Raw genomic sequence first — 12,010 nt, 5'->3', positions numbered from 1 at the left:
CAGATGTTCCATATGGATATCATCCCCACTCTTGGCAGAGACAACAAATGAACTAGGAAAATACCTTTAGGAAATAAAATAAAAAATCAGTGATCAACAAATGATTCCCATGCTTATCAGAGACCATTGGAGAATTTCCACAACCTCCCGAATGGAAAAAAAAATGCCCCTTCAATTTTTCTGCCCTCAAACAGGGTAGAAAATTTCAATTTGCAGGAATGTAAATTGTAAGAGCCATCCTACTGATACAGTCATTAGTCAACAATAAAAAAATCAATCACTTTCTTTATATCTCTATTCTGCGTATGTATGTATTTATCTCTCTCTCTCACACACACACATATCACACACTCCTGCACGTGTTATGTGACTGGCTGGAATTTTGCATCAAGCACAGCCAAACAGATGGATAGATTTTTTGTGCCAGCTCCTATAAACTATAAAATGGCTATTTGAATGAAAGAATCAGTTTCCCATGAAAGCAATTCACTGGCTTTAAATAAAATATAAGTTGAAAAGTATCAGAGAAACATTCTAAGCCTAAATGCAAAACCTACTGGTTAATCTCGCCTTCATTTTAAATACAGCATTCTACAGCTTCTTGAAAGTAATCCATGCTTTACAGCCTTGGTGGTCAAGACTGTTGTTGATATTTATGCTTTTGTATCGTTCCTTTTCTGCATTAGTCGTATATATATGACAAAGCTTTGGTGGAGGTAAAAGTATGAAATACAAGCTGTGAAGTTTATTTTCTGTGTATTCTTTTGCATTTCCTGTCAATTAGAGGACATAGAGCCACCTGCTGAGACTAACAACTAACATTATGATTATGCCAATAACATAATGTTCAATTTATTTCACATATTTTACCATCCTTTACAATGCCTGCATATAAAAATAGAGAACAGTGATCGCTCCCAGTTCAAGTTCCTTGATATCTATTCAGGAAGTAAAGATTTACCATAAGGGATGAGTGGAGGAGTCTATTTTTGAATGTTCCATGTATTCATTTCACCCATAACATACAGATTTTTAAAAATACTTGCACACATTTGCATAACAATGCGTTTTCTAACACACTATGCCATGTAAACAGAAAAATATAAACAGTTTACATATAAAAATGTGTCCTTCTAAAATGCTTTTAACAATTGTTTGGGAAGTCTGTAAACTTTTGGACAACTAATTTCTATACTATTAATCAGAGCTAGTTTGATGCAGTGGTTAAGGCACTAGGCTGCAATATACTGGGAGACTGTGAATTCTAGACACAAAGACAGTTAAGCTGGGCCAGTCATTCTCTTTCAGTCCTAGAATGAGCCAGTGATAAAACACTTCGAAAATTTTGTAAAAAAAACTGCTAGGCATCCAGACTCAGCATTAACACAAGGGCAAAACAAATAAATAAATAATAAAATTAATCTGTGATATGTACATTGATTTGGTTCAGATTTGGATTTGCAAATGATAGGCTTCTCAAACCTCCCATTTTCCTGCATTCCTTCTGCAGATTTCTGTAATCTGCAGTGATTGTGCTTCTAAAAAAAGGGGTGCTTGGAGAGGCATCACAGCAGAGAAAATTACTAAAAGTTAATGGATAGTTTTCTCAATTACAACACCTGCACTCTGGAATGATAACTCCTAAAGATCTGTGTAACTCACAACTTGATGGCATTTTGGAAATCTTTAAAAACACTATTATTCTTCCATGCCTTGGGGGAGCCTTATTGATCCTGATGCTTCAGATTTTCTCTTCCTTGTTTTTGGTTGTTATTTTAATTGTAAGTCATCTAGACTCATTTTGAAGCTGGATGTCTCTAAATCGAATGAATGAATGAATGAATGAATATCAAATAATAATGAAGAATTGCTCTTTCAGCAATGAGAAGAAATGTCTTTGTTTTTAAACTAACTAATATATTCGGATCTTAATTAATTGTTGGTAAATTAGTAAAAAGGATATTTATTGCCGGATGCAGGTAGAGATGTGGAAAAATAACATTTTCTTCACTCCAAATTCTATGATGTGTGTTCCATGATAAACTATTCATATATTAATCAACTATAGAAAAATGAAACATATGAATACACCATAGACACTGACACATACATTGTCCTAAAAGAGCAATGTGGCAGTAGCACATTGAACAGATCCGTAAAATAATGTTGCTACTCTGTTAAGAGAACCCCTCATCACCTGTCTTTCTGGGCTCAGAAACTAAGTAGGGCTGGAGCTGGGCTACTTAATGGCTGAATAGGAGACACCAAGTCATGTAGAGCTGTCATCTATATGGATAGTTGAAAACTATTCCAGAAAAAACAACCTGTGCCAAACTGCTTCTACGGTATACATTTGCTAAGACAAATGCATAGTTGTACCCTGGAAATCATTAAGGAGACTCAATTTGAGGATATTTTACATTGGCATTTTGTACTCCCTTAAGAGGCAAATTTTTCTTATCACCCATCGCCTCCCACTTGTGACTGTATGACTGTAACTTTGTCGCTTGTATCCTTACGATTTATATTAACTGTTTCCTGTATGATTTGATTGTTTATTGTACCCTATGACTATTATTAAGTGTTGTACCTTGTGATTCTTGACTCTTGATGAATGAATCTTGTATTTTATGTACACTGAGAGCATTTGCACCAAGACAAATTCCTTGTGTGTCCAATCACACTTGACCAATAAAGAATTCTATTCTATTGTGTTTAATGTGTCTCAGAAAATGGTAGAGGTATAGATAAAAAAAGAAAAACCAGCATGACTTACTGAAAGCCAGTTGTTTCTGCTATCCTTTTTCTATTTTTATTTTTTATATTTTAAATAAAATTAAGTGATACCTGCCAATGTTTTTACAGCAAGGTCTTTAACTTAACTCTATCACATAAAGGAAAACAGAAAGGTGCTAGAATTAAAACTTTAAATAGAACAGCATTTTAGGAGAAGGAGGGGAATATTTACAGAGGCTATATTTATAGAACGATGCTTGGTCAAGCCATTAATAGCCCAAATGACACCCAGTACCGAACTGAACCACTGCCAAATAGCAAAGCAATAATGAAATATGTGAAATTTAGGGTCTCTGCCAAGTATATATACTGAAGTATGCCCAGGGATTTTAGTTCCATGTGTCAAAAAAAAGAAAAATCTGTAGGTCTACTAAGTCTATTCATTGAAACAGAAATAGATGGCTACAATAGTGTCTCTTTCCTGTAACAGTCCAACCTCAGAATATTTATGTGAAATATTTAGTGGGATAGACATTAATTCCAAATCAATGTATATCATATTGAGAAGAGAAGTAAAATATGCAGAAAGCAGTAGAACAGAACTTCTTTAGTTCACTAGATATAGTATATAAAATCATACATTGCAATGTCCTACCTGCAAATGAATACTTCAGCTTCAATCATAACAATACAAGAGCACACAATAGATACAAACTCAAGGTTAACTGCACCAAACTTCACTGCAGAAAATACAACTTCAGCAACAGAGTGGTTAGTGTTACCTGACTCTACCTGACTCTGTGGTTTCTTCCCCAAACCCCCAAAACTTTAACCTTAAATTGTCTACTATTGACCTCACCCCTTTCCTAAGAGGTCTGTAGGGGGCATGCATGAGCGCACCAACGTGCCTACTGTCCCTGTCCTACTGTTTCTTTTTTTTCTTATATGTATCCATTTCATGTATTCATAACCATGCTTATACTTATACCTGTTATCTTATAATCGCTTGACAAAATAAATAAATAAAAATAAATAATTTCAGTTAGAATGTAATAGATGTTTGCAGAAACAGTAGAAAAAGTGAAGAAGCACAAACTAGCATATTTACCCCCAATATTTAGCAAGGGTCCATTTTAAAATAGCAGGTGTAACTAGAATGGTCAAATGCAATAGAGAAATAAAAAATAATGTAAGGCAGCTAAAATATCAGACAAAAATAGACATTAAAGACATTAAATGTATTGGGTGAAGAAAATCCAGCATAGCCATAGCACAAAGATCGGGAAAGTGAAATAGGCTATTAGCAGCTTTGGAACTGAAAACTGAATGACTGGTCATGAAACAGAATCATAAAAAAATAAACAATAGATTCTTCAGGGACCAGATTAGCTAATGTCCACAACTTGTGATCACTGCAGAAGTTGTCAGGGGCAGAGATACCTGACACAGAGGTGAAATCCATTTTTCTCCTAGGTGAGCTGATGCCTTCATTTTATCACCAGGCATAAATGAGACACACATAAGTCACCCTTAGTTGTTCCATTGTTTTTTTTTAATAAAGTTTTATTGAGTTTTAACAAAACAAATAAAACATCTTATTTAGATGACCAAGACCAAGTTTGCTATGGTAGTAAAGAGAAGAAGGAAATCATTCGAGACTTCTATGGGAAACTATATATGCAAGAGAATATTGATGAGGAAAGAGTTAAACAGTATTTACAGAATGCTAATTTACCTTAGATACCTAAAGAGATTGAAACAATGTTAGAAAGTAATATAATGATGATGGAGTTAACTGAAGCACTCAAGAAGCAAAATAATGGAAAGGCACCAGGCCCAGATGGACTTCCGGCAGAATTTTACAAAACATTACAAGAATCGTTGAATCTTCCATTTCTAGAAGTTATGAATAAAGTTATGTTAAAGAAGAAGATACCTAAATTTCTTTCCATACCATTTGTAATTGTCAATATATAGATAAAAAAGGGTTTTTAACCTCCTTTTCTCTCTCCTTCGCCACTTAAAAATCTTCTTTCAGAAGTATCCCTCTAAGTACTTTTAGATTCAGGGTACCATGCTTAGATGTTCTCTGTTGTTTAGCCCAATCTGTCCTGCTTTCCTCTTTGTCTTCCTCCTGCACAATCTTATCCAGTCGGGTTCTTCTTTGAGGTGGACATTTCTGACCACCGCTGCAACTGCCTTCAGGAAAGGGAGTTTAGACCAGCCAAGGAGGAGAGATGTGGCTCCCCTCCACTCGGCTCACAATCTCCCCCCTCTTCACCACCTCTATGGGGTGGCTTCAGCCCCAAATCCAAAGGATCAGGGCACTCCACCGGCGAGCATGGATTGAAACAGCACACGATCACGGATTTTTGTCTATCGCTAAGGAAACCCAAACCGGAAGTCCCCACCCTTCATTGTTCCATTGTTGAGGGACAAGAAAGAAGCATCCTTGAAAGTCAGGCATCCTCTGGGCAATGACAAAGAATCTTCTAATTCTTCCACAATGGCAGACAATACTTGTGATCTCCTGGCTTAAAACACATCACTATGAGAAGATCTTAGGATGCCATATGCAGAAAGAAAAGAAAAGAAAAGAAAAGAAAAGAAAAGAAAAGAAGGGAAGGGAAGGGAAGGGAAGGGAAGGGAAGGGAAGAGAAGAGAAGAGAAGAAAAGAGAAGAGAAAAGAAAAGAAGAGAAAAGAAAAGAAAAGAAAAGAAAAGAAAAGAAATTTCCATAGTAAAGTAGGATTTCACTTGTTTTATGACACTGCCCAAATGCATGTAAGATCTGTTAGGTTTTGTCAACTGATACTTTGAAAGGAAAGTGACCCAAAAGAGAAGCAACAAGATCAGGACGGGAATCAGCAATGGGGACAGAAAGTTTCATGGTGGTGTAGTTTCTTGCTGGCTGCAGAATGTGTGGAAAGCAGTTCATTCAGCTCAGCAATAAGAAAAGGCATAAATTTAATGGGAATAATATTCTGGAGGCTTAAAAGAAAGATTTGGACTCAGCCACTGTTCTTTTCTGTCATAATGTAATGTCTACTGCCTTCCAAATTAACGACTTTACTATATTTAATGCAATCATTAGCCTTTTTTGCAGTGTGTCATCTCCTCTTGGCTTTTATGTCATAATTGCTCTTCCAAGATAGTCCGTGTGCTTTTAAATTCATTGATGCTTTTCTCTGTTGTTGTATAAATTGACGGAAGTTCTGCCATTCTTTGTGTTTATTTAGTTTTGTTCATCATTGCAACATCTGAAGAAATAGTATGTGTGTGCAGGCATGTGCTTGCGCTTAAGGACCTTGCTATATTATATGATGCTTTTCTTCACTAATATATGCAGCTATTTCACAAGATAGTATCCATTTAATTATCAAACTGAACACTGTCTATTATTTATGGGAATAATAGCATTTCATGATACCTTATAAAAGCTCCCATCTCTCACCTAGCAGGGTTATGTTGATATTCTAATAATTCTTGACAATTTTAATGTGATATTCAGTAATGATGTCTGCAGAACTTTTGTTGATGCCATTGCATGTCTCCTTGGTACAAATAATTTTTTATTAGAAAATTGGTTATTTTTTAAAAAATAATCTGGGAAAAAATTATGGGGTGGTTGAATTTATGCATGGCTTCTTTGTTGTTATTAGTTTCAGGAAGCTCTATAAAACATAAAATTAATATCCCACATGGAATTAATACCCTACGTTAGAAGAATCTCACAAAATGTCATCACAGAATTTCAATACAATACAAAATAAAGGATTTTATTTATCTCAATTTTTATGCTTCCATTTCCAAGATGCTAGCCTTTAATTTTATTATATAAATCAGCTTGCTTATTTCCAATATTTTGGCATGAATCCTTATAGTGAAGCAAAAGTGAGTCTTTACTTTGCAAAGTAAGTTTGTTTTACTTTGCCATTATAGAATTAAATTAAATACATAAAGACTCTGATGTATGCATAATTATACATTATACTGTATAATTATATATACATAATTAAATGGTTTAATGTACAGCATAGAGTAAATATATTCAACTGGGAAAAGGGAATGGCAACTCACTTCAGTCTTTTGCCAAGAAAACCAGATGGATATTAACAACCAAGCAGTGTCCATAGGATACTGCAAGATGAGACTCCAAGGTTGAATGTTATCCAACAAGCTATTGAGAAGACCAGAGGGAAAGTATATGCAACACTGGTATTTATGATGTGACAAGATTAAAGCTGAAATATACCCAGATGTTGACACTGCCAGAGGCTAAAGAAAAGTTCAGCACTGTAAAGAAAATGTATGGCATAAGTATATGGAATATCAGAAGCATGAACCAAAGTGGTGTCAGACCAAAAATGTCATAATTAAACATTGACATTCCGGACTCTGTGAACAGAAGTGAACTGCAATAGGTCACTTCCCATCAGAGGGAGTTCTTTTACTGCGGACAAAAAATTCATAGAACAAATGTAGCCCATTATTATGAACAAAATCAGTGCACAGATACAACACCAAAATGATAGAATAATCTCAGTTCAAATCCATGGCAAGTCTATGCTCCAGCAAAGGGTACAGCTTACTTTGTGTAAATGCAGCTTAATCGCAACCAAAGAAAAATAAACTCTGCAGAAATCTTTGTGCATGAAAAGAAATTTGTTCCACCATGCTGGTTCCAGCTATTCAGTCACTGAGTGATTTCCAGCTGTGCCTCCACTCTCAGAAGCGTTCTCTGCCACATTAGAGCCTGGTGAAATCACATTGGAAATAATTATGCAAAATTATACTTGCTGCTGTGTTTTAACTGAACAACGGTTCCCTGTAGGTAGCAAGTTATACAGACCTGGATCTGTCCTATTTGGACCAGTTTGGTCTCATATTCCATCAGTTGAACCCAAATAAATACATTGTATAGCTTCTTGGTTCTCAAACAATATTTACAGAGGAACAATCAAGATCTTCCTTTTTCCCAACAAAAGAACATTCACATATTTCATGAAATGTCATCCTGACATGTTTGTAAAACAGGAAACAGATGGAAGGTTGTTCATCACTGACATATCAAAAAATTATACTCTTCTTGGTAACATTGAAAAAGCAAGCAAGCTCCCTGATAAAGACCAAACAAGGGTTTAGGAAAGAGCAGAAGATTGTCAGCAAATCCTAGGCTTTTCCAGGTTTGTGGATATCAGCCTTGACTCTCTGTATACAAAGCTGCCTTGTTTTTCCAGAAATGCCAAACTGGGTCTCATTCGAATTCTGACAGGAAAAGAAAGGATGAAGCAAGAATACCAAACAATTTCAGCTCACTTTATCTGTGCCCGCAAGTTAATCACCAAGCTCACCAAGCCTGAGTAAAGGATTGCCAGGGAAGGATTGTCAGTTTGGGAGGTCCAAAAATATTCTGGAGGAATGCAATGGCAAAACCCTTCCATATAGTTCCCAAGAAAACCACATTGATGTGAATCATGGCTTAAGAATAACTCAAAGCAAGCTTTATTTACTCATTATGGCCTGGCAGCAGAGAGCAAGAAGTCTTCACTCTGCAAGCATATGCGCTGTTGTAATGTTACACCAGGGGTTCCCAAACTTGGCAACTTTAAGACTTGTGGACTTCAACTCCTAAAATTCTCCAGCCAGCTATGCTGGTTGATGAACTCCAGTTCTGGGAATTGAAGTCCACAAGTCTTAAAATTGGCAAGTTTGGAGACCTTTGTGTTAGACAATAACAGCAAATGCTAAAACATTGCCTGTAGAAGAAATCAGTTTCAACAGAATACTACTCAGAAAGTTAACAGGCTAGGGCAGTGGCATTGGCAGAAGCTTGTTTTTCTCATCAGAATGCTGTCTTCATCCCTCTTGCACATATATACAGGGTTATAAAACAAATGGAAAAGGGCAGGCTTGGATGTGATGTTGCTTTCATCATTCTGTCCTCCTGCGGAAACCAGTGGCTTGAATAAAAAGAATAACACAAAAAGATAAATAGTCCAAGAATCTGTTCTTGTCTACTACCCTCAACAATACAATATAAACAACTCACTTTCTATTTCATAGTCAAGAAGTGTTTCATAGACAGGGGAGGGAAGAATTATAAAATTGGGATACATAAATATTCATTGGAAAATTCTAAGATAAATTCAGTTGGTGCATACTGACAACAGAATCAGAACTTCTCGTAAGGGACCATGCTTCTAATAAGAACTTCTGAGCTAAGCTGGTAGGCCCAGCAGGAGTAAGTAGCTTTACTCCATGACTGATGATTCTGTCATCATCAGAAGTCCTTGAGATCAAGGTTAGCTAAAATCTGACAGAAACTAGACAGAGATGGCAACTTTGATATCAGCAGGAAGCTGTGAATTGAATGCCAAATGAGGGGAAAAATACTGGGTGGGTGGTAGAATTCCCATTCATTTCCTGAAGATTTCTTAAAATAGAGGTAGATCAATTGCTCTCTGTTGAAACAAGACTTCAAATTGTGGTGTCAAATATTATCTTGACAATTTAAAGGTGACAAATGTCTGCCCCACAGTGGGAAATAAATCTGGGGGTGCTGTCTAATCAGCCCTGATATTGACAGTCTTCAAAAGTGTCATGTAAAGGAAACCTAGTTGTCTAGAGGGAATCTTTTCTAGTTTCAGCAATCAAAATTCAGTTTCTACTCTAGCAAAGAAATTCCATCCCCAGGAGAATCATTATGGGTGGTATAATCCATCTATGAACAAAACCTGATTTCCAAATGTTTCTGCCTTATAACTGAGCAAATGCAGAATAACCATGAACAGTTGGAGTTGAATCCATGCAAATAAGAATCATGCAAATAAATATCTTCCTTAAGAGTACTTAAAGTATGCCACCATTAAATCTAGCAATATTTCTTCAAACAAATTTTCACTAGTGACAAGAAAAAGTAAATGAAACTGTTAATGGTAGCAATACTGAAAATCAGTGAGTGCTCACTCACTATAAGTCAGCTCTACCAGCTGTTTCTCTAGTAATAATATTACTATTTTTCATTACTCAGTTTAAAATTTTCACTCATTTTGAGTGAAATATAACTTTCATGTTATGTTTCATTTGGTGAAAGTAGGATCCGCTGTAGAGATTTCACTTGATTCTTCAACTTTGGCACTGATGCTGCTCAGGTGTTCTGTCTAAACAGAGTTACCATGGCCCAGTTGGTGGGCTTTCACTTCTTTAATGCTTCCACTTATTTATTTGTTTGTTTGTTAAATTTATTTGCCATGGATCTCACTATGGGGCAACTCTGGATAGCTTACAACAATAGCATGGGGAAAAATGATAGAAATTAAAAAAATAATAATAGTAAAAGATAATATAATAAAAATAAACAATGAAAGTACAATAATATGAAAGTGTTGTGACTCCGGGATTGGAATCTGTTCCGTTGGCAGATGTGAGCTCGAGCGAAGAGGATCTGGCAGTGAAATTTGAGCCTGCATTGCTGAGTGATTCTGAGGGCAGCCAGGATGAGGAAGTGGACTTAGCTATGAGAAGCGAACCTGATTTATTGGAGGTGTCCTCCCCCGAATCTCCCTCTCTGATTATACAGCAGCCGGGAACAGATAATCAGGAAAACGTGCAAGAGGAGGAGGGGTTTGAGGGATCCTGGCTTGACATGAGAAATAGATGGAGATTGAGACGTCAACCTCAATTGAGAAAGAAGCGTCAAGTCAGTGATTAATGAGACTAACACGCCCCCTTTAGGGGATAAAAGGAAACAGATTGGCTTGAGAAATTTGCCAGAAGCAAAGCGTCTTGTTAGAGCGAAAGTCTTGTGAAGATTCTCTGAGGCATTGTGATTTATAGGCACTTCAGGTTTGCCAAACAGATAACGGAATTACTGCTGAGGACTGGAAAAACTTCAGCAGTTATCTTGGTTGGGGTTTGTTTCTGGTTGCTTATATTTTTGGAACTTCAGAATTGTGATTGCTCACCTGTGGTTACAGGTGAGTCATAACATGAAAGTAAGAATATGAGCAAAGGTGCAGCAGGAAGAGCAGGTGGGAGGTGTAATCAGTTAATTAGTCCATCAGGACCTCCATTAATGTCATTCCCCAGGCCAACCAGCAGAGCCAAATCTTCTGGCCCTTGCAGAAGGATAGGAGGGTGGGTAAACCTCACCCTACAGGCAGGATGTTCCAGAAGGCCAGCGCTACAGATAACAGATAACAAATAATCAGAGTTGGAAGGGACCTTATAGGTCATCTATCCTCCCCCCGCCCAAGCGGGTGACCGTATACCATTTCTGACAAATGGCAGTCCAATCTCTTCTTGAAAGTCTCAAGTGATGGCGCTCCCACAACTTCCAAGGCCAAGTTGTTCCATTGGTTGATTGTTCTCACTGTCAGAAAGTTTCTCCTTATTTCCAGGTTAAATCTCTCCTTGTTCAGTTTCCATCCATTATTCCTTGTCTGGCCTTTGGATGCTTTAGAAAATAGCTTCACCCCTTCCTCTCTGTGGCAGCCCCTCAAATATTGGAAGACTGCTATCATGTCTCCCCTGGTCCTTCTGTTCACCAGACTAGCCAAGCCCAGTTCCTGTAACTGTCCTTCATATGTTTTAGTCTCCAGTCCCCTCATCATCCTGGTTGCTCTTCTCTGCACTTTTTCTAGAATCTCAACATCTTTTTTTGTAATGTGGTGAACAGAACTGGATGCAGTACTCTAGGTGTGGTCTTACTAAGGCTTTATAGAGTGGTATTAGTACTTCCCTTGATCTTGGCTGTATCCCTCTGTTAATACAATTTAGGATTGCATTAGCTTTTTTGGCTGCTGCTGCACCCTGCTGGCTCATATTTAGCTGGTTGTCCACTAAGACTCCAAGATCCCTCTCACAGTTACTGCTATTGAGCCTGGTTTCACCCAGTCTATATGTGTACTTTTGGTTTTTCTTGCCTAAGTGTAGGACTTTACTTTTCTCTACATTGTATTTCATTTTGTTAGATATGACCCAATGTGCTAGTCCAGGGGTCACCAACCTTTTGGATCCCAGGGCCCACCAAATTCATACTTTTAAATCCCGAGAACCACTAATACGAGTTTTTTAAAAAGCTAATATATTTAATATAATTTTTTATTATATATATATATATATATATATATATATATATATATGTGTGTGTGTGTGTGTGTGTGTGTGTGTGTGTGTGTGTGTGTGTGTGTGTGTGTGTGTGTGTGTGTGCCAGGTGGAGGATTGAGAGAGCTCAGATATGCAGCCTAGGAAAAGCTGTGGGGGGAAGGTGG

The sequence above is a fragment of the Pseudonaja textilis genome, chromosome 6 (genome assembly GCF_049901715.1).
Source record: "Pseudonaja textilis isolate UNSWEBS1 chromosome 6, rPseTex1.2, whole genome shotgun sequence".
In the NCBI taxonomy this organism is placed as follows: Eukaryota; Metazoa; Chordata; class Lepidosauria; order Squamata; family Elapidae; genus Pseudonaja; species Pseudonaja textilis.
This window is presented reverse-complemented; position numbering follows the sequence as displayed.